At 43.6% G+C, this 23,562-nt stretch overlaps 1 long non-coding RNA gene across 2 annotated transcripts; it reads right to left on the reverse strand.

Annotated features, from left to right (window-relative positions):
* Nucleotides 1-3,238: 3,238 nt before the first annotated feature.
* On the reverse strand, nt 3,239-21,581 carry LOC120373655. 2 transcript variants are annotated; one of them, XR_005585628.1, is made up of 3 exons: nt 21,378-21,581; nt 12,533-12,800; nt 3,239-4,033 (listed from the first exon to the last, which is right to left on the reverse strand). It is a non-coding gene; the product is annotated as an uncharacterized LOC120373655 (long non-coding RNA). The 2 variants fall into 2 exon arrangements; XR_005585629.1 differs by lacking the exon at nt 21,378-21,581 and adding an exon at nt 16,472-16,568.
* Nucleotides 21,582-23,562: the final 1,981 nt, after the last annotated feature.

A 23,562-nucleotide genomic window follows, 5' to 3' on the forward strand; every position in this document is an offset into this window, starting at 1 on the left:
TGGGTGCTCTGGGGCTGGAGCACCCACAGGGAAAAAATGGTGGGTGCTGAGCACCCACCAGCAGCCCCCCTATCAGTCCCCCCTCCTTCCCCCAGAGCCTCCCACCCATCAGTGGGCCCCACTAATCAGCGCCTCCCCCCCTCCCCATGCTTCCCGCCCACTGTGATCAGCTGTTTCACGGCAGGACGCTCTGGGAGGGAGGACACGGCATGCTTGGGAGAGGGGGGGAATGGGGCAGGGGCAGTGGTGGGGTGGAGGCGGGAAGAGGCGGGGTGGGATGGGGACTTTGGGGAAGGGTTGGAGTGGACATTGGAAAGTCGGCACCTATAAATCTACTGTCATATGTAACCACAATTTGAATATGTAACTAACATGAAGTGTAATGTGTTGTACATTAATGAAACAGAAAAGGTCTTAAACTCGGACTAACTAATTTTGCCTGTGGTGGTAAGAACCATGATTTTGCCTGATTAAAAACCACCTCTGGTAAATACCATGCCATCCCTGATTTGATTTCATGTCAGCAAAAAGGCTCACCAGGTCTCTCTGAATCAGGTTTCTTCCCCCTCCTCTCCTTCTTTTCCTTCAAAGGCCCCTCTGATAATACCAAGAGCCCCTGGGCAATATTACCCATTTATTTCACTGTCTGAAGCTAATTTAAGCAGATGCACTGAGAATGACAAAGCTAAACAGCTTGAAAAATAGGTTTCCAGCCCTTGAGGCAAAAGTTGAAATATTTTTTTCCCAAACATCCTGAATAAAACTGCTGCTGAGCTGACAGCTAATTTTGAAATGACTGCATCCCCTTGTTTTAATGTCTAACCAGGTTTAAAGTGAAGGCCTCATGTTTCAGATGCAACAAAACAACTTGGACAAGAGGTAATTGTACAGGAATTTCTCATCCATGTCAAGTTCCACCAGCCCAGGAAGATGAAACCACCTAGTAAAATTCTCCCATTGTTCACAGCGAATTCATTTTTAAGGGTCATTTTATTCTTGTATTCGGACTGTACTGCAAAATGCTTTAGCCAGTTCAGGGAATTAGAATGCAATGGAAGTCCTGACCCGTGGTGGTCTCATGGTATTGTCATTGACTCCAGCATCTTGGCAAAATTCTAGTTTTCCATCTAACTCTCCTTCCCCTTTGGTTTGAGTTCTTAACTTCCTTCTCTAAACTGTGACATCATTTTACTCTCTGCACTGGGACTAAAGATCTGTGTTTCAGTCAGGAATGAAGTTATTCCTGCATACAGTTTCCACGGCAGTTTTATACAGCTCTGTGACTTCTCAGAATGGGAGGCATTGTTGAGTGTTAGATTTTTCGTAACAATGGGTCACACAAAACAAGAAATGACCTGAATTTTCACCCAAAATTTGACTTAAACTTTTCTTGAGGGGTTGAAAAAGCAGTTTGGTTTGGTTTATTAAATTAGCATTGGGCTATTCTGTCTCCACATTTCTTGGTTCCTGTGACTACTCAGGGAAATTTGCACTGGAATGGATACGGGGCTCTTGTGGAAATCTGATTTCTATCCTCCAACTAACAAAAATTTCAGTAATCCAAACAGGAGCATAAGGAATACCATGTGACTTAGGTGGAGACCAATTACACCCCACACATCACAAAAGGGCCAATAGCCTAAGGAACAGTTAAAGAAATAGTTCACAAACAACCGACGTGCTGAAACATGCTTGTGCAAAATGTCTGAAATAATTTCAAAGAACAAACACACTTGTAAAAAAAATCAAAGTCTGTTTGTAGAAAATTAACAAGCATTAACAAGGGTTCACTTCATCAAATATTCACGATGAATAATTCACCCAGTTTTACTTCTCATTGCCATTCTCTGAATAGCTGATGACGCCAGCTGCCTCTCTGGCTGTTTATTGTTATTTGTTTTTAATTAAAAGAGGCTTTAAAATGTTCAGGTGTTTACTGTTCTTCATAATACAATCAGAGAGCAAATCTCAGCGAGAAAGCGATCTCAATCTATGGAGATAAAGGAAACTATTTAAAAACTACTCTGAAAAAGCATTTATTAACATATTTGTGTAATATGGATTTGTATAAAACACATGTATGTATAGAGATATACACACACATATGAGTGGACTCTATATGTAATTTTCTGGCATACCTATCTAAAGTAATCATTAAATCAGCACAGATGTATGTGAAATTAATCTAGAGCAGAGAAGTGGCAGGTGAAATTGGCTGGCTCCCATTTCTGCTAATACCAGGGCAATGTCTTTCCCCTCCCCCCCGGGGGGCCCTCTGTCTAGAGGAATTCAGGATTATACGCTTCATGGTAATTTATGTCAGTCTTTCTGATTATTAGGCCAATAAAGTCCATAACATGTGGATGGTTTCAGGTGTGAGTGACTGGCAGCTCACCCAGAACTCAGCTGGAACCATGGCAGTCATTTCTCTATAGGCCTTTTCCGGCCTTTCATTCTAATAGAGTTTGTTCAGTTTAGTTGCATTTTAAAACTGCCCAGACGCAAAGTGAGGGGAGGCCCCTCACTGAGTGGATTGTGTTAGAATGTTGCAGGAACAGGGTTGATTAAAACTAACAGGCGATTCGGTACAGGCAGACGATAATTGTTAGAGACGGGCCTGAGCCTTCAAACTGTGGAGCTGCTTGAATCAGAACCAGGACCCAAATCTTGCAAATGCTCCCTTGTGTTATATTGGTCAGAAGCATAAAAGAAAAAAGAAACCCCCCCACTCTGGGTGGGATCTGGATTCAGATTCAAATATAGTGGCTTGGCACCTTCTCTTGTTAGCAATGAGATTTGAAGGGTTGTTGTTTTGTTTTCATTCCATTGCGGAAAATGCAGGTCATACCCAACTTCACACCTGAGCCCCTTTGGCCTCCATTTATATTACCATTTATTGAAGGTCACCACATAAAGGTCATGTTATATCACTCCTGCAGGGCCAAGTGAAGGAGTGAGAGGGAAAAACACTGCAATCTTCATATATCCAGATGGCTGACAAGGACAACATCAGACGAGAGAGATGCCCAGGTAATTTATGTTGCTTCCCCAAGAAGCCACTCGCTGCAGGCTGCTAGAAACAAACTTTGGGAATTTAAACAAACAAAAATATCCCAAAGCACTATTTCATCTGCAAACGTGTCACTCATCCCAGATCCGAACACCTTTCAGTATCACAAGGCCCAGCAAACTGGAATACCTCACACTACAATAGGAAATCAATGTCTGGTTTTATTATTCAGCTTCCAAATGAAACCCCCACCCCTTGTCCTTCAGGCAGCTGCCTTTTGCTTCATCAGAGGAGTTCAAGAGAGGGCTGGAGTGAAGGGAAAAAAATAATAATCGATGCTCATTTCACAGTGGGCAAATGTAGGTTAATGAGAGATTTATGACAGCACTCATGTCGGTTCCCTCCTGCACTTTAACTCACAGCACATGAAGGAGATGCTGTTTATGGCCCTCACAGGTCAGATCTGCAATGTAAAATTCTTTATGATGCTCTTTTCAAAAACTTCAGTTCAATCTCTGTGCCAGATGAGAAGAAAGCAGGAAATCAAATGTTAAAAGGCTGTAAGGCTCATGACAGCAATGTCTGGGCCAAAGAAATCTGGCATGTCTGGAGAAATCCCCATCTTGAGAAGGTTCCCCCCTCCCCCTTTTTTCTTTTCTTTTCCTCAACATCCCACCACTTCCTGGATGGTTGAGTCATTGTGGGCTGTACTTTTATCAACAATGAAACACAGAGGCACCTTTGACAGCTGCAGAACTGAATACTTGCTCGGAATTTGTTTCTGTAGGGGCTGGTTGTTTTCTTTCAAACAGCTCTTGCATGTACACACACAAAGGAACCTTGGCTTGCTCACTGCAGGAAGGAAGTGACGCAGGTTCGTGCTTGTTGGGGATGTCATCATGGAAGACTGTTGCTTTGTCACACCTTAGACCAATGAGATGATACTGTATGGGATGGCTGAATGCCTACTGCTTTATGTTCCTTTCTGGAGTCCTGATGGGCCACTCTTGAGTGCCAAAAAGTCTGCAGAACAAGAGCAGCATTAAGAATAGCAACTGTGCTTTGGGATCCTTGGATGGAAGTCCACAGATGGGACAACTGAGGCACAGTGGGGTGAAATGATCTAGGCCAAAGTCACACAGCCAAGGTCAGGCACAGAATCCAGCTCCCACTGACTGACACAGCAATGCTATAGCAATAACCCGTCCATTGGGAAACTGCTTGATTGATAGGGTGAAATCTGAGGCCCCAGTTCTGACCAAGTAGATTCAGGAGCTGGCAGCATTACATCATTCTGTCAAGTGACGCATAAACCAGTCTGCATAAAATGAGGATTGAACCGAGATTTCATCTGCCATGATATATTTTGAACCTGGACAGAACCATTTGGAAGTCTGGTTAACTTTCCTTATCACCCCTCACCTCCACTGTTTTTCATTTTCATGCTGCCTCTGCACTTCCTCGTTCTAGCTAATCCTGAAAATAATGAACTAGAGCAAGAAAGCCTTTTCTTCTGGTATTTCCTGCCTGTCAAGAAGCAGGAAGCACCAGAAATCTTGTGAGAAAACCATTTCTCATGAGACTTCTAGGTTCATTTTCTAGGCTCTAGCCCAGATGGCTTGGATCATTTGGACGGAGTTCAGGTAAATATCTGAATTCAGGGAATTTAGCTGAACTTACAAATCTTTTGAGGTTTGGACATCACTCCTGGGCTTTCCCCACAGTTTATTATTTTCTTTCATTGTATCTCTTATGCATTCTTCAGCTCAATCAGTTTCAGGACTATGAACCAGTTTGTGTCATCTGATAGATGCAATCTACCCCCAATGAGGGTGGTGCATGGTATCTAGAAATCGTTAGGTAGCAAAGGAAAGATATTTGTAAATGAAATAACTTAGTTTGGGTTGCTATGACTAATGGGGGTTATGCTATTTGAGAGTAGAGCTGGTTGGAACATTTTATTGAAACAGTTTTCTATTGAAAAAAGTTGTTTATATGAAACTGAATATTTTTGCAAAATCGTATAAATGTCAATGAAACTTCATTTAGAAAAAATTGGAAAAAAGTTTTGAAAATGTCAAAACATCTTGTTTCAACATTTTTGGCACAAGATTGATGAGAGCCACGTATCTAGACCCCCTAGTCAGCTTTGAAAAATCTCAGTCATTATGTTTTGCACTGAGTTGGTTGAAATGTATTTCACTTCTCTCTCTCTCAGGCCTGGTCTACACTGGGTGGGGCGGGAAGGGACGGGGGAAGGATCGATCTAAGTTACGCAACTTCAGCTACATAAATAACGTAGCTGAAGTCGATGTACTTATATCTACCCACCGTGGTGTCTTCACTGCAATAAGTCGATGGCTGACGCTCTCCCATCAACTCCACCTGCGCCTCTCACCCTGGTGGAGTACTGGAGTCGACGGGAGAGTGCTTAGTGGTCAATTTATCGCGACTAGACTAGATGCAATAAATCGACCCCCACTGGATCGATCGTGCCTGTAAATCCAGCGGGTAATTTAGACAAGCGCTCAAACAGTGTGCATTTCAAAAGCAAAGAAAGACTGAGGCCCTGATCTACACTACTGCGTTAGGTCAACGCAAGGCAGTCTACACTTAAATTTTGCTCCAGCCAATGTAACTGCCCTGCTATGCTCACTTAGTAACTCCAACTCCACAAGCAGCATAGAGTCCAGGTCGATGTAGTTTGGGCAATGCAGAGTCAGCGGAGACACTGAGTTGCTTATGTTGACTGTTACTGGCTTTCAGGAGCCATCTCTCAATGCCTCACATTGACAGCACAATCGACACAAACGCCACTGGTGAGGACGCGCACCACCAACACAAGGAGCAAGGCGAAAACACGCACAAGTGATGTAATTACTGTGGCAGCTGTATGCCAGTGTAAATTAGGTTAACTCATGGCCTCAAATTTTGTTGCAGGGGTCAATAACAATAAAACAGAAGTGAACTGCCAGTATACTTCCTGAAATAAAAACAAAGCTCTAGATAAAAGAAAAAAACAAACTCCCTCAGCCATTGCTCAAGGTTCCAACTCCTTGATTAAGCAGAATTTCTTAGAACACACTTTTAAGACCCTTTTCATTTTACTCATCTCATGTGTCCATATGTAGGCCAGCCTTTCCTTGCTGCCACATATCATTAACGAAGGAGACACAAGTCAGGTGTATCCTGCAATATCCTCTCTGCCGCTCTCATTAAAAGTCGCTCTCCTTCCTTATCTGTTTGACTTGAAACAAACCATACACTAGACAGGTGTGCATTATCCTGATGATGTTCAAATGACAACTAGTTTATTCTCCTGCCTGCACCTCCAGGAATTGCATTAATAATGATGCTTGTCTGCTGCAGAGATGCTTTGTAGAAACTGAGCGTCTGTCATGTGGGCACTTAATTACATCTTCTTAAAAGGAGATAATTAGGATCGCATGTAAAAGATTGCTCCAGGGTTAAAAATGTATTTCAAAATTAGTTTTCCAGTTGGGTAAGACTTTTAATTTTAGTTTCAGTAACCAAATTGGAGGAAACTGTATTGATCTGACAGACCTGATAAGACAGATGTTTAAAAGGAGGGATGCTGTCTATTTGAACGGTCTCTCAAGCACTAGCCAGCATGATATTCAGTGGTAAAAAAGAAAAACATAACATGGGTGATGATGATATGCACAGCAATGAGGGAACCTATTGCTCTGTGTCTGTGTATATGCGCGCATATCAGGATCATCAGTTAATCACATATATGCTGCATGGAAAATAAAATTCTTGACCTTTGGCTCCAAAAACACAAGTCTCTACCTCAGGATGCTAAGGAGAAGTTCTGATCATTTACCCACTAGATACTAATATATGGCTACATTGTAAAGCAGGATTGTGAAGAAATGCACACACCAACACACACAACTATATGTGCAAACAATCCTCAGCTTGCATATGCATGCAGTGAGATATCAGTGTATCTGATAAAAGGGGGGCATACTGTTGCAGGCAAACATTTTTGGAGATTTGGCCTGTAGACATGTGGCTGCTCCCTCATGACCAGGAGTGGCTCTGTGATGCCCTGCCTCAGTTTCCCCTCCTGCTCAGGGCCCATTAAGAACTCAACACAGTCCAAAAAGTAACTGAAACACTCCTTCTGGGGTCCAATATATGTATTCCTTCCATACACTGGCCTTCCAGGCCCCAACCCCAGTTCAGTGTCACTCTTCCTGAATCAGGAGCACCCAGCCCACCTTCCCAGAACTGGGAGCAGCTCCCTGCAGTCTTGCTCTTTGGGAATCAGGAGTCCTCAGCCCTCTTTCCTGGAGCAGGTCACCACTCATTAACCTCCATCTGCTTCCTCAAGTCTGCTATAGCTGCCCAGACTTCTGTCCTGTCTGGAACTCGCAGTCTTTGTAGTTGGGATAGTAAGCTCCCACTTGAGCTCTTTTCCCCAGGGACTCCCTCAAGAGTCTGTCCTTTCCTCTCCTATCATCCCCAGGCCTGAATTAATCACATGATTTTGATTATGTTCCCACCTGGGGAGGTGAATTGATCTTCTCACAGGTGGAGCTCATGTCCCTTTTCCTTTTAAAGGGTCCAGCCACCCAGCCCTTTAAAGATGACAGGTTGGGAATATTCTGTCCAGCAGAGGCACAGACTGTTTTAGGGTGATCATATAGCAAGTGTGAAAAATTGCTTAATGAGCAGCAGGTTTAAAACAAATAAAAGGAAGTTCTTCACACAGCACACAGTCAACTTGTGGAACTCCTTGCCTGAGGAAGTTATGAAGGCTAGAACTATAACAGGGTTTAAAAGAGAACTGGGTAAATTCATGTAGGTTTAGTCCATTAATGACTATCAGCCAGGATGGGTAAGAAATGGTGTCCCTAGACTCTGTTTGTCAGAGGGTGGTGATGGATGGCAGGAGAGAGATCACTTGATCATTGCCTGTTAGGTTCACTCCCTCTGGGACACCTGGCATTGGCCACTGTCAGTAGACAGGATACTGACTTGGATGGACCTTTGGTCTGATGCAGTACAGCCATTCTTATGTTCTTATGTTCTGATTGGGACAGGGGGTAGGGCAGTGTTTCCCAAACTTGGGACCCCGCTTGTGCAGGGAAAGCCCCTGGTGGGCCGGGCCGGTTTGTTTACCTGCCCCATCTGCAGGTTCGGCCGATCGCGGTCCCACTGGCCGCGGTTTGCTGCTCCAGGCCAATGGGAGCTGCAGGAAGCGGCGGACAGTACGTCCCTCTGCCCGCGCCACTTCCCACAGCTCCCATTGGCTTGGAGCAGAGAACTGCGGCCAGTGGGAGCTGCAATTGGCCGAACCTGTGGACGTGGCAGGTAAACAAACTGTCCTGGCCCTCCAGGGGCTTTCCCTACACAAGCGGCGTCCCAAGTTTGGGAAACACTGCAGTAGGGAATAATAAGCGCCTATATAAGAAAAAGCCCCAAATATTAGGACTGTCCCTATAAAATCAGGACATCTGGTTACCCTAGACTGTTCCCACACACAAGCCAGCACAGCTTCTATATGAAGAGTCATTTGAAGTACATAGGGAAAAATTATCTTTGTAATTTTTGAACTGTTGTATGTTTGTTAAAAGCTGGACTTTCTAAAACAGCTGTTTGCCTCCTTCTCAGGATCATTTATCCTTGCAGTTCTCTAGGTCTTTCTCTGCTGATGTTTTCCAGCTCACCTCTGACATATTTAGTTTTCACATCAGCTACAACATAATTATTTTTTAGCTGACCAATTCCTCTCTAAAAGCAAATCACTTTTATAGCCTTTTGGAAATTAACCCAAAGGGGTGGCTGCAGCAAATGTGTGAACATATCTGGGGAAATATTTCTCTGGAATATAAAACATAATAAAATATGCAGATTTTCTAAAAGACTGAAAAACATCTATTCCCCAAAACAGGCTATTTTGTCCTCTAAAAACAGAAAAATAATATAAGCAGCACAATATCCATCCAAGCCAATTTCAGTATTTGGAAATCAGAAAATGTTGGAAATTAGAGAAAGGAAATGAAAAAAGAAAACCCTGTGTGTACTTCCAGTTTAAAAATTTCCAGAGCATCCGTCAGCATAATATTTAACACAGGTATGATAGGCTAGATTAGAGTTTTTCAAATTATTTGTTGCAAGTAATATTCATTTCAATTTTTGCTCTGTTCCCCTTATGGGACCCATTCATGGACCAGTCCTGTTTTCTTGTTAAAATATTCATTATTTGAACATATTCACTGAACAGTTTGGACAAACAATTGCCACCCTATTGGTGTGTTTGTGAACTGCGCACTTTACATTTTTGTTAGTCAATATTTGCAGTGTTTATTGGTCATCTAAATCACATGATATTGTTTCTGCTCCCTGATTGAATAACTGAAACTCTTAAAAGTAGAGAATGACAAATAGTAAATCACAAATAATGCACTTTCTGGAGCAAACCTGTGGCTGAATAAAAATTGGTAAAAATCATAAAATGTATCGGATTTGTGACCACTTCCATGAATATCTGGAGATTAGGCAAGTGCTCATGAGTAATGAATTATATGACCTTAGAAATCATAGCCCACCAAACTTTGTGGTCTATTCATGGAAGCATTCATGAATTAGTTCCTTAAATTCTCTACCTGCTCTAGCTAACAGAATAATAAAGAGAGCACTCGGGCTGGATGAACCAGTTTGGAAAAACAAAGACAAAGAACAGATAAAACTTTGCCCAGATCTTGAATCAAAGACTTCCTTTGGTAACATGCAGGTAACTCTTAAAAAAACCCACAAAAACCTAATTTTCAATTTTGCTAGTGAATTTCCTAACCCCCAACCCAAGTCCCTCCAAATTTTGAGGGAGATCTAGATCCAAAATGTATGGCTTTTGCACATCTGGAGAAAGGGCTAAATATAAAATCTGGATTACAACACTCCTGAACTTTGGCAAAGTTTGCATCCAGGTCTAGATCTAAAACTTTGTGGTTCAGGCTCACCTCCAGTTTTCGCCTGTCTCTCCGTTTCTGTTTCTTGGCAGGATCAAAAGTGGAAGTGCCAGCATTATGAGAGTTAAAGTTTGTTTTCAGAGCTTTGCTAATTCAGGTGAAATTGGGAGGAGTGAGAAATCTCAGCCTGAAGCCTATTTTCATGAAATTTCCATCCCAGCTTTGCAGGCTTTGGAAGAGGTTCAGATAATTACTCCAGTTTTCAGGTGCTTAGCAAACAGAACTAAACCTTTGATAATAGTTCCAACTTCCACCAGCCCAAGACCTTGTCTTACTCTGTGCAAACTCATCCAAACCTCACTGAACTCAGTGGAAGTTTTGCCAGAGCAAGGACTGAGCAGAAACTGAGTAAGGCCCTGAGAATTTGGTTCATCCTTATTAGATTTGGTGCACCACTGTGCCAGGCCTGATTTTAAACCTTTTGCATGTTCATATTGGCCATGATGCAAAGCCCACTGAAGTCAATGGAAAGACTCTCTAACACAGTGGTTCTCAACCAGGGGCCCAGGGGTCTCTGGGAGGGCCATGAGCAGTTTCTGGGGTGCTGCCAAAATAAACCAGAGAGCAGGCCGGTATTGGACTCCCTGGGGCTCAGGGCAGAAGGCCAAAACCCAAGTTGCATGGGGATGAAGCCAAAGCCCGAGCAACTTAGCTTTGCAGGGCTCCCCTGAGTAGCCCTGCTTGCTACCCCCTACTGCCAGCCCTGGTTTTAATCTGGGCCATAGAGGTTTTTATAGCATATTGGGGGAGCCTCAGAAAGAAAAAGGTGGAGAACCCCTGTTCTAACTAATGGGCTCTGGCTCAGGCCTATTCTACCCGGGGTGGGAAAAGAAGCTGTCCCAGGGAAGTCTAATATTGCAAGAATTAAAATGTGCGTGTGTTTGGGAGAGAGATTTTTAATTTTTTTCCTGTCCTCTTATTCATTTCAAACATTAACTAAAGAATTCACTAGCTGATTATAAGCAAACTTTCCACAAGGCTTTTATATGCATGAACCAAAATATTGTATCTAGTCAGATTCCTGCCACATTATTAATATGCATTCTGTTTACAACCCCTCAATTTGATGGAAGACATTGCTTGCTGTGTCAGTAATATAGAAGAGCTGGCCAGCACCCATGAAATAAATGCAGGTTAATGTAAATTCCTTCAGAGCTGTGCCTACAAAATGTTTATTCAAGCACTCAAGATAGTGTGTATGGATGCAGAGCAGGTCGTGAACATGTCACTTACAGTGCGTCTTAGCAGAGGTTCCAATTAAATCATTTTAATGATAACATAAGCTGTGGTGGAGTAGAACCCATTGTAGAAAATGCAGAGCATACCTTACCCTTATGCTTAATGTACCATTTCCTAACCATAAAGCTTGATTTGGCATTTATTTGTCCTTAGGATGAGGTGATAAACTGAGGACCATTCTGTCCATCTCTGCTGGCTACCCCCAGCTGAAAGTTAAAAATCCCATGGCATGTTTTGATTAGGCAGAATCCCTGGTCTCTCTTGTTTCAAAAGGTTCTAAAGTCTGAGGCTGTGTGTAAACTATTATAGGGCCTATGATGACGGCCACAATTGCTTGCACTACCAGTTTATCTAAGCCATTGCTTTTAAAGTGCCCTAATGCTACAAAGCACGGGATGAAATCAAATTCTATTCTCTCACAACTGTTTTTTATTTTGGGACTTTAGAACTCTACAAACTCTCTCTCTCTCTTATAAACCTAAGGAGACACTGAGAATGAAAGATTGCTTTCCTGTCTTTAACAATACCAGACTTTAACAGCTAGGCACTGGAAAACTAATGCCATATCCAATGACAGTGTACAGTCCAGCTTTCAACTTTTGAGAGTCAGGAGCACTTAAAGTACAGCATTACGACTTCTTCTCTGTTTATTTGTATTGAGATAGCACATAGAGGATCAGGCCCCCATTGTTCTAGACACTATACACACATATAATAAAATACAGTCTCTGCCCCAAAGAGCTTACAATCTATAAAACAAAAGAAAACCAGTGGGTACAAGAAAACAGATGCGGGAGGCACAAGGTAGCAGGGAGACAGTTATTATTAGTGTAACTGGCAGCAATCAAAGCACAGCAACTGCCTAACCATCGTCAAGTGTTTTGCAGAGATCAATGCACAGGTGAAGAGATTTCAGAAGAGGTTTAAAGGAGCATAATGGCCTTGCAGATAGCTCCTCGCATGCATGAGGGAGAAAGTAGGGTAGATGCTCTTTTAACTTTGTCTATACACCCAAATAAATAAATAAGTGAATCAACAAGTAATAATAATGCATAAGAGATCATTATTTTTCATTACATTTTGAGCTTGTTTCAACATGGTACCAGTACGAAGTTAGCACCTATTAGTGAAAGGTGCTGTAAACAAACAGTGATGAGCTGGACATAGAGTGAAGGGGAAGTGGTCCAGCAGTAGGGATAGCATTGCTGTGGGGGGGAAACATTTATATGGTACCCAAAGATTCCCAAAGGGCGTCTCTGTGCCAGATCTCACTTCAACTCACCTGCAAGCTGAGCTGGACTTTGGACAGACCCGTGAAATGTATAACTGTCTCTTCAAGTTTTGGGTAACCCAGTTTCCATAGGACATTGTTGGTCTTTGAAACAGACACATAGCAGGCATACAGGTTCTTCTGAGCTGGTTTCAATCATCAATTTTTTTCTATGATTCTCACTGTCCTCCTTTTGTTCTGGTGTTCACGTTTCCCTCTGACTTTAATTCAACTTGTCTCGTCTAAAGCTGACGACTGAGCTTGGCAGACTTGTCCTGCTCTAAAAATAAAAAAAAGAGGTATCTCAGCAGGCAGATTTCCATGACAATCCATCTGTAAACCTGCAGTCTGGCAATCCATGCAACTACCACACCCCCTTAAACTCCCACGTTAACCAGCATGAGGGTGTATAACAGATGTCACAAGAGAGCAGCCCAATTGGCCTGTAGGTAGCATAACCATATAGAAGGAATGACATTTTTAAAGCGCTAGGTCACTGTGCTCCTTAAGTTTCTCTGTATTATCGCTCTAAATCTGGCCATGCTCACCATGACTGATCTAAAATATTCCATTTTTAATTAGTTCCAGGCCAGTAAATATGATTGCTACAGCTGCACAATGTAGCAGTGCCAAATCAAAGTCTGAAGCTGATGAACTAATACAGCACATCTGAAAGACCTGTTGAAGGAGGAAAATTGGGCTATTCCAGTCTTGGAAATTCCTCTTGGAAAGTTTGGAACCACACAGTCCCACCCCAAAATAGTACCTGATCTTGCAGCCCCATTAAAAATAGAAGCTGGGGATGTTCTCCAACTCATCTCCCAAGCTAAGTAGCAGCGCTCAGCGGTCCTCTCTGGCTTCACAACTGTTTTGCAGCTGTAAAGATGCCCCTCTACAGAGACATTACTGGTAACTGTCTCTGCAGTCTGAAGAATGTCAGGATTTACTGCAGTCCTCCTCCCCAGCATATCATATGGTTTCAGTGTCCGACCGAGTAAACGTGAAGCTCTGGAAAACTCGCACATAAATGCAGGTTGGGTGACAGTCCCGTTTGCCTGCAGGTGCCATGCTAGTTTTCCTCCTCTCATCATTCTTTTAGGCATGACACATTTCTGTGAGAAGGGCCTTCCCTTGCTAGAATGTAACAGTGTGATTTCTCTTTCTCCATCAGAGAATTGTAAATAAGAGAATTAGCTAAATGTTCACAGCTTGCATGCATTGTACGCCTTTTTCTGAAGTCACCCCTTCTCTGAGCATGGCTTGGCAACTCTGGTCAAAATATAAGACACTTGGAGAGAAACTATCATTATCTCTAGCTAGCTCGCATTATTTGGTGCATAGACTTTTCTTTTTTCCTCTTGTATCTGCCGTGCCTTTATGCTTTGCTCTCCTGAGATCATGACTGAAAGACTCACAAGGACTAGGCGGTTAAACCTAAACCATTACAAACTGTGGCTTATATAAACTTCACCATATGTCCTTTTGGAATGTCTCCTATATTTCAAATCGAAGGCTTGTGTGCAACTGCTCATACTTTCAAGTCTTCGGTCCAAAAACGGTGGACTTGGTAAGGCGGTTTCTCTGCTCTGTCACCCATACAAGGCTACTGTAACTAGTCTCTCTACTGCATCAAAGCCAATCATAACACCGCTTGTTTGCAACAGCCTACGTAGGGCACCTTGAAGAATTGGCTGCTAAAAAGGGCTGTCATAAGGAGGGTGTGGTCTATTTACGAAGGTGCAATCAGTTAAAAGTATAAATCACAGGTCTGAAATGTTATTGCAGAATCAAATTAGCTTTCTTTTTCTTAAGGGGCAAGAAACACTGGGTAGCTGGAAGGAGCCTGTTGTCTGTTTCTGCCTTGCCTTGTCAGGATTAGTAGTACCTGCCCGAGATCTGCAGTGTTGACCAGGGCTGTCAATTAAACTAAACACATGTAAACGTGGCTGCCAGCCAAAAACACAAAACCTGCCAAAAACTAAACACAGAAGATCTGCCTAGTTTCAAAACAATCGTGCCACCGCCATGAGAACTGTGTGCTTACAGTTCTGCTGTAATCCATGAAGAGAGTGTGCAAATTTCTAGGCAATAGACCAGAGCACTAAAGCCTAGTCAACCAGCTATCAGATGCTTTTACTCTAATTTTGAGAAACTGCAGCTTTTTTGAATAACGTTTATTGAAATGATTCCTCACCTGTACAGGCCACACACGTGCCTGTGAAGCCATGAAAGCTCCAAAATACATCCTATTCAGATAAGGCCCAGGGAACTTGTTAACGGACCCAGGACATTTGCTTAGCTTGAGGAAGTGGCACTGGTTTGTGATGATCCACCAGGGGAGCTAAAGAGTTAATGAAGTCAGCATAATTAATCAATTAATTAAGGGGAGTTTGTTGTGGGTGCGGCTTTCTCTATACTGTGGATCTCAGTTTGAACTGGAAAAAAAAAGCGTTAGCCTTTCTTGACCATAAATGGCATTTCTGACTCACTTAACTTTGGGGGACCCTTACTTGTGAAAGGCACAAGGTTTTATCCTGTGCATTCCTTTGGAGACCGTTGCAATAAATGTTTATAATTCCAGATGAGAGAGGAAGATTGCTCTTGTTGTATGTTATTTTTCTCCATTTAAGGTGTGGGCCTGCCACCTTCATTTGGAGTCTCTTCCTCTATGTCCTGGCTGCTGAAATTTCTAGCTATGAGAACTAGAGGGAGAGACAATAGACTGTAGAGGGCTTGCTTAAAATCTCTTGGCTTCTACAGAACAGGAAACATCCCTCCGACTGGTACACTGATATCGAGTATAAAAGAAAGACAGCTTTCAGATAGCAGATTATCAATCTATAAATGACACCCACGGAGTGTAGTCAGTTTGAAATGATGTTTCAGGTCTAAAAGGGGAAGAAGAGGTTTGGTTCACTGAAGCTGGAAGCAAATCAACCTCTACACAATTGTCTTGGAAGTTTCAGTTCCACAAACTTAAAGTTCCAAGGGGAACTTCTCAAGGGTATCTTGCTTGTGGGAGTCATGAAGGAAATGGAGATGACTGAGGTTCTCAGACTAGAGCTGACCAAACAGCTTTCACCTGTCTTCATGAACCACCAAAGTTTAATTTCAGCGGGTTTGCATTTGGATGCAAATTGCCCCCATTACTCTAAATGAAATGTTCATCTGCTCAATAGTAGTAAGGAATTTGCAAAAAGAAATCACAGGTGAATAACAATAGAAGGGTGAAGGACTATATAGGCAGCATATAAATAGTATTTAAACAGCATGGCACAGGCAGCTGTGTGCTATAGTGACAGGGGCAGCTCTAGGGATTTTGCCGCCCCAAGTACGGCAGGCAGGCTGCTCTCGGCGGTTTGCCTGCGCAGGGTCCGCTGGTCCCCGACCAGCGGACCCTGCGCAGGCAAACCGCCGAGAGCAGCCTGCCTGCCGCCCTCGCAGCGCCAGCAGAACGCCTCCCATGGCTTGCCGCCCCAAGCACACGCTTGGCGTGCTGGGGCCTGGAGCCGCCCCTGTATAGTGATGCAGTCTGACTTTTATGTCTCTGATTTACAAAGGCTAGAAAGTCTTATATTGTCTTCTTCTGGTCTGTAAATCATCCTTCAAATATACAGCTCGAGAGGAAATATGCCTTTAATTATCTTTTTAAAATGGAAACCAAACAATGGTGCCCACACACATTCTTCTCTGTTAAACTAATGTTGGTAAAGCCTATGACAGCCAAGGTTTTCTTCTGCCAGAGATATCCATTTGCCTTTCCAATTAAGTTTAGATTCTATACGGAAATATGCCAGTGCTTTGCTTAAGCAAGAATCATATACTCTGGCTTTCATCATTGTCCTCTGAAATCTGGACTGAGAGAAGTCAACAATACATTGGAAAGAATAGATCCAGGGAAAGAAATATCAAAATATTAACAATATGAATATTAATAATAAAACATCTTACATTCATCCAATGCCTTTCTCCCCGAAGGACCTTAAAGCACTTTACAAACTAGGTTGTATATATACGGGAACTGCTTCACCCCCCTGTGAAATGCAGCCATCTCTGGGGTGGAAAGTGGCAACTGTTTAACAACAACATTACAAAATAGTGTGAGACAGGGAGTGAAGAATTAAAACCATATCCAATTAAAATTCAGCCAAGGCAGAGACTAGCACCTCTTTACTCTGGCATTTCTGTGACAGAGGAAGTGATTCCAAGGTTTATACTTTCCTTATAAAGTCTGTAAAGTCCTTGGGGATCCCTTGGGAAGTAAATTACTAAATACCACAGTGGACTTTCCTGGCTTAAAGTGGCTCAGCCCTCACCGAATACTTGATTCATTGGGTTGGTCTGAAAGTTTCTCTCCAGGTTGACAAGTCCTTAGCCTGGGAGTCACAAAGAGGTCACACCTTGCTCTTCCCATCTTGCTGAATGGGAACAGTGGGGCGGTACCAGTAAGAAATAGGTTGAACACCACTAGATATTTGTCCATACACGGTTATCTATATGACACCAATCACTCCCATATGTATTTTATGATGTTATTGCTAGAAAGCTCATGAGCACCCATTCAACACACAGCCTTTCCAACTCAATCACTAGCACCAAGGCAAACCAAAGCCTTCCTCTCAACAGAGTCACGGTCCTTGAAGTGAGGAATCACAGAAACAGTGAGCTGTGGTCTATACTGTTCTCCTGCCTCTCCCAGAGAAATTACAAAACTTGCACTCACTCTTTTTTACTCTCCTGCTGCATGGCCCACACCCCGACAGAGGATTTTTCAGTGATCACTTTGGGGTGTATCATGTACCCGACCCTCATTCTCAGAACACCAATCAGCCACTCGGGTGTTTATCAATGAGCAGAACAGTAGATCGGGCACTTCAGGAGTCGCCCACCTTTCTTCCGCAGCCGCCTCAAATGTTGTTTTGTTTTACTTAGTTCTGAAATGTGTTTTCAATAAAAACATGGGGTTTGTGTTGACAAGAGGAATGTTGGAGCAGACCACTGGCATTTCATTGCAGCCACAAGTGCTACTTTCGAGCAGCCCCCAGGGGTCAATTCCACCCAGCAAGAATCCTGGTCGTCTTCTGCAGCAGCCTTCAGCTAAGTGTATCCACTGAGCTACTGTCATCCGAGCGGTGAGATTTCAATTGTTTAAACACTCCCCGTTGACTCAAATTGGCTGTATTTACACACACAGTATTTAGATCCTCGCTTTCCTGAGCCATCCCTTTCTGTCTTTCTAATGTTACTCTGAAAGGGAATAATAGGGGTGCTGGTGCTTCCTTGCTTTCTTTCTTGTAAATATCTCAGCGAGGTGTGTTGAAGACCTTGGCAAAAGCCCAGCCTGGGAGGATGGATGTGTAGCATTGCCCATGGGATCACACCTTAGGAGTGCTTCAAGAGTGAGCTACTGCCACCTGGAGAGCTTGCCTGGGAGTTCAAAAGACATTGCTCCTGGAAACATCATTTTTTAAAAAAAATGGGGACCTCCAGGCTTGAAACCCCCTCTGCCCTTTTATAGTAAGCAAGTGCTCATCCGAATGTTGGGAGTCCTTCCTCTTAGCTCCCTGAAAATGCTTTGGGTTGGAAATGCTGTCCCTGCTCAGAGGGCAGCTCATGCTGTAACCGGTGAAAAGGTGTGGAGAGGGCTACTCTGGCCTGCAAAAAGTTGCTCACCAGAACAACTGTGACAGCCTCTGGAGGCTCCCATTAGCTCAGTTCACCTGCACACCCCCATACTGATGGGCTGTACTTAAAAGGCCTGCTCCACTGAAGTGCAGTGGAAAGACTCTCATTGACATCAATGGGCTTTGGAGTGGCCTTTAGTCAATTGCCCAAGGTTGTGCTTAGACTGAGTGGCCAAATCAGGAATAGTTCCCAAGAATCTTTATTCCCAGTTCCCTGCTATAGCCACTAGCGAGCTGGCTTGCTAAAGAACCTAGGTCCAGATAACCCCTCTTCCTGCTGAGAAACCCATGGGATAAGAACGTAAGAACGACCACACTGGGTCAGACCAATGGTCCATCTAGTCCAGTGTCCTGTCTTCCAACGGTGGCCAATGTCAGGTGCTTCAGAGAGAATGACCAGAACAGGCAATCATTGACTGATCCATCCCCTGTTGTCCACTCCCAGCTTCTGGCACTAGTGGTTTAGGGTTGCATTCCTGACATCTTGACTAATAGTTGTTGATGAACCTGTCCTCCATGAACTTATCTAATTCTTTTTTGAACCCAGTTATACTTTTGCCTTCACAACATCCCCTGGCAATGAGTTCCACAGGTTGACTGAGCGTTATGTAAAGAAATACTTCCTTTTGTTTGTTTTAAACCTGCTGCCTATTAATTTCATTGGGTGACCCCTCATTTGTGTGTTATGGGAAGGGGTAAATGACCCTTGCTTATTCACTTTCTCCACACCATTCATGATTTTATAGACCTCTATTGCAGTGTTTCCCAAACTTGGGACCCCACTTGTGTAGGGAAAGCCCCTGGCGGGCCGGGCCAGTTTGTTTGCCTGTTTACCAATAGGAGCTGCGGGAAGCAGCGTGGGCCGAGGTACGTACTGGCCGCCGCTTCCAGCAGCTCCCACTGGCCTGGAGCAGCGAACTGCGGCCAATGGGAGCCACGATCGGCCAAACTTGTGGACGCAGCAGGTAAACAAACTGGCCTGGCCCACTGGGGGCTTTCCCTACACAAGCGGCATCCCAAGTTTGGGAAACACTGCTCTATCAGAGCCCCGCTTACTCTCCTCTTTTCCAAGCTGAAAAGTCCCAGTCTTTTTAATATCTCCTTATATGAAAGCTGTTCTATATCCTTCATAATTTTTGTTGCCCTTCTCTGTATCTTTTCCAATTCTAATATATGTTTTTTGAGTGGGGTTGACCAGAACTGCATGCAAAGTGTGGGCGTACCATGCATTTATATGGAGGCATTATGATATTTTCTATCTTATTGTCTATCCCTTTCCTAATGGTTTCTAACATTCTGTTAGTTTTATTGACTGTGGCTGCACATTGAGCAGATGTTTTCAGAGAACTATCCACAATGAATCCAAGATCTCTTTCCTGAGCGGTAACAGCTAATTTAGGTCCCACCATTTTGTCAGTATAGTTGGGATTATGTTTTCCAATGTACGTTACTTTGCATTTATCAACAGTGAATTTCATCTGCCATTTTATTGCCCAATCACCCAGCTTTGTGAGATCCCTTTGTACCTCTTGGCAGTCAGCTTTGGACTTAACTCTCTTGAATAATTTTGTATTGTCTGCCAACTTTGCCACCTCATTGTTTAGCTCTTTTTCCAGATCACTTATGATGGATGGGGTCTAGGCAGGCAGGAAAACTCAAGAGGTTCCCTTTGCTGAGCTTCATGTGAAACATCCAGTGTAGTGCAAGGGACTTGTTGCCCCTGGAGATCTCACAATTCTGTAGATCCTGAGGGGATAAGCATACCCCACCACATCAATTCACCTCCTCAGATCCACAGAGGCAGGAGACATTCGCATGCATGGCTCTGTCTCCTATGGCTTTCCCTAAAGCAGCAGCTATGCTGCCAGTAGTTGGATCTCCCTGCAGTTTCGCAGTATCAGTCGTAGAAGGAATTCAGGGAAAGTTAATGCTGAGATAACCATGGGGCAAGAAGGAGTTGATGCAAGAGGGAGGCCCCACCCCCGATCCACGCACTCCAAGCCCCATCCCCTGGAATCCTGTGGTGCCCCAGCAGGGTTCTAGGGAAAAAATGGAGACAGATATGGAATTGGCATCTCCCACATTCTGCATGGGCAGGAGGAAATCTGCAAGCGTGTGGTCCCTGTCACTCAGGGATCCCAGAGAGATGGTCTGGGTGCCACGGAGCATACCTACCTGGAGGACAATAATTTTAATCCTAAAATTAATTGCCATTGTGTACACCCACAAAATGTAAAATATTGTTTAAAAAACGGAATTTATTCTTTTAAACAAATATTTTGCTATGGGTCAAAAAATCAAAACAACAGAAACTTCCAAAGAAATTCACAAACCTAAATAGTAATAATAATCATAACCCCAAATGCCTTCTTGATTTCAAGCACACTGAATTTCCACTTCTCAGTTTGTTATTCCTCTTCCCTTCAGTACACACTGCCACAGTGCAGCAATAATGGGAACAAAATGAATGCTTTCGATAAGCAAGTCAAATACTCAGGCAAGCCTGAGTTCATTTATTGTCCATCTGCTCTGACGGACTCCACAATCTCAAATAGAATCAAGTCCAGGTGGATACAACTGTGCTTGACGTGGGCCCCTGTAACGTGGAGCTAATCAAAACCCTGGAGCAGGGGAGTGAAGAGGAGGGAGAAAACAAAAGGAACCCAGCAAATAAAAATAAATGCATACTTTGCTATCCTTTAAATAACCCTTGCAGCTGAAACATGAAAGTGCTCAGATAAGCCACCTCTTCTGAGCAAACCCAGCTAACGCGGTGTGCAGATTTAACTTGACAGATTTTTCAATAGGCTAGTATTCCATAGCTTTGCATATTGTCTGCAGCTGGACACTGCCAATGGTCTGGAAAATAATATCTTCTCAAACGTCACCTCCTCCCCTCTCCTTTTTCTTGTAAGCATCCATATTATTAATAGGAGGCAGCTGGTTCCTATTAATGTTGGGAAACAAGGTCTATCTCAGGAATTATGGTTTAAATTGACTTGTAGACTGGGGGAATTAGCCAGCTGCACCTGGCCTAACATGGATATTTTCAGCCATACTAATCATAAACAGGGCTTTGTTCTTGTGGTGTCCACTTGGGTCTCTCCCTTTTTACTTTGGAGAGTGAAATATATATATCACCCATTTACAGAATTAATCAGGAAACTAGGTACCTTGCCTCTCTGGAAAGTGCGTTGCATGTTTGTCTGGTTTTTAATCAAGGTCATTAGATTTGCATCAGAACCAGAGCAGATCTTATAGCTTTGCAGAGGAAAGTTTGGTGGTAGGGGGCACGAGTTCTTTGGCAAAGAAGTCACGACTAAGCGATATCCTGATGGCACAACTGAGGAGTGCAATGCAGCATGGGGAGGGAGGGCTATGCACTCCACTAAAATGGGAGAGAAAGAGAATGTTAGAATTCAAAGCAAAAATCCCAGTGTGTTGCAAATCACTCTTACGAATGTGCTACAAATCACTCTTACGAATGTTTCCATCAACATCCACGCATGGCAAAAATAATTTTGCTTATCCAGTGCTTTCAGATCAAGGTATGATACAATGAATCTACATATATCCCACAGTGGGCAAGGATGGATGAGATAATCTCACTAGTTAACTTCTTTGTTTGCTCCTACACTTGGCTTCTCAAGTAACAGCTCCACTGCTGTCCCAAATACTAGGGCCTTTGAATGGAACATGCTCACTGCTGAAGTTCTGAAGCAGCTCACACACAACAAGAATGGACCCAAATCTTTAACTACAACTTAAACCAAAGCCAAACTGCACCTTTATGGAGATTGGCAGAAGACTGGACAGCTTCTCTCTCTTTCTCTCTGTGTTTCCCCACATCTGCCTCCCTGCCCTGCCTTGGTACTTGTAAATCACCAGTCACTATGGACTAGATTACAACCTTAGAATCCATCTTGAGGAAGGAGCAGCACATCGTTGTGCTTTGAAAGTCACCATCTGTCCCCCGTCCCCTCTTTGTCCCATGGAAGAAGTAAGCTTTACCAGCACTTCTGGCACAGTTTACTTCCCCAACCCATGCTGGCTCAATTGTGCTAATGCATTAGAGAGCAAAGCCCAAGCTATGCCCAAACATTGCCCCTATTCACCCCTCCAGACCAACCTGCCAGACTGGCTGGAGCTGCTCTCCTCCTTTACAGGGAGTAAGGGGAGCTCCTGACACCTGTTTACTCTCCTACACGGGTGTGTGGTTGAGCCCTATAGGATTGAGCTTGTTTGTTCCTTCTTTTAGCTCTGAGCTTCCAGGATCCAGCTAGGACCGGAAGCAGATACACTGCAACCTCATGTGAAAGCCTGTTGTTGTTTTATTTTCAGCCTCACTGGAAGCAGGAGTGCCAGATATCTCAAAAGAAAGCTTGCTGACACGTGATTTCCAGCTCAAGCGGCTCAGACGATTTGGATAACATTCAGACAAGCATCCAAACTTTGAAGAGTCAAATCAAATTCTGAACCTATTTGTTCTCCTGTCAGTACCAAAACACCTCTCAGATGGAACATGATGCTTGTTCACCACAGTGGGGAACACTACTCAACAGCTCAGTTCAGGAAGGGAAGAATATTTAGCCAGGATAAGAATGTGAGGATAATGTTACAGCCCTGGAGGTAGATAGCTACACTTGTCAGCTACCACTGTGTTGGCAAAAGCTGACCTGCCAGTCTTCGGAGACACTTGAACCTTCTGTGTCCCCATGCTCCAGTAAATGACTCTGGAAATAAGACCTTGTCTATGCCAATGCATGTTTTATTATTAACTGAGAATGAAAAGAACTCTCTTGGCTTTTGGAAAACTTCCTGAGAGTGTGTGAGAGCTACACACTCCTAGAGGCGACGTCTCACTGATGCTCTGGGAGAATGACTTAGGCATGGATGTGGGAGTGGTGAAGTTCTTGGAGATGACTGGAAAAAAACTCCAAAAGAGAGAAATGACAAGACCTCAGTCATTCAGCGAAAGGGGGCCAGAGCTCAGAATGGCACCTGGTGAGAAACAGAACTGGAGATGGAACTGTGGGCGAGACCCCCCTGCCCACAGTGATCCCTACATTTGTCACCTCCAGACTGGACTTTTGTACGCCACTGTTTCTGAAAATGAATGTGAAAACAATGCAAAGGCTCTGCCGGTGTAAAATATGGCCTCCACCATGGTTTAAAGGTGACTGTGAGTACACCAGGCTTGTCCCTCCACTGGCTCCCAGGCTGCTTCTGCTGCTAGTTAAAGACGTGGGTGCTAATCTCCAAATTAATAAATGGATCAAGTCCCCATTACACTGGAGGTCATGTCTGTATCTATGGACTAACAAACCAATTGTGCTCTGCTACGAGGGTGTAGATCAA

Source organism: Mauremys reevesii, linkage group 10 (assembly GCF_016161935.1).
Source record: "Mauremys reevesii isolate NIE-2019 linkage group 10, ASM1616193v1, whole genome shotgun sequence".
In the NCBI taxonomy this organism is placed as follows: Eukaryota; Metazoa; Chordata; order Testudines; family Geoemydidae; genus Mauremys; species Mauremys reevesii.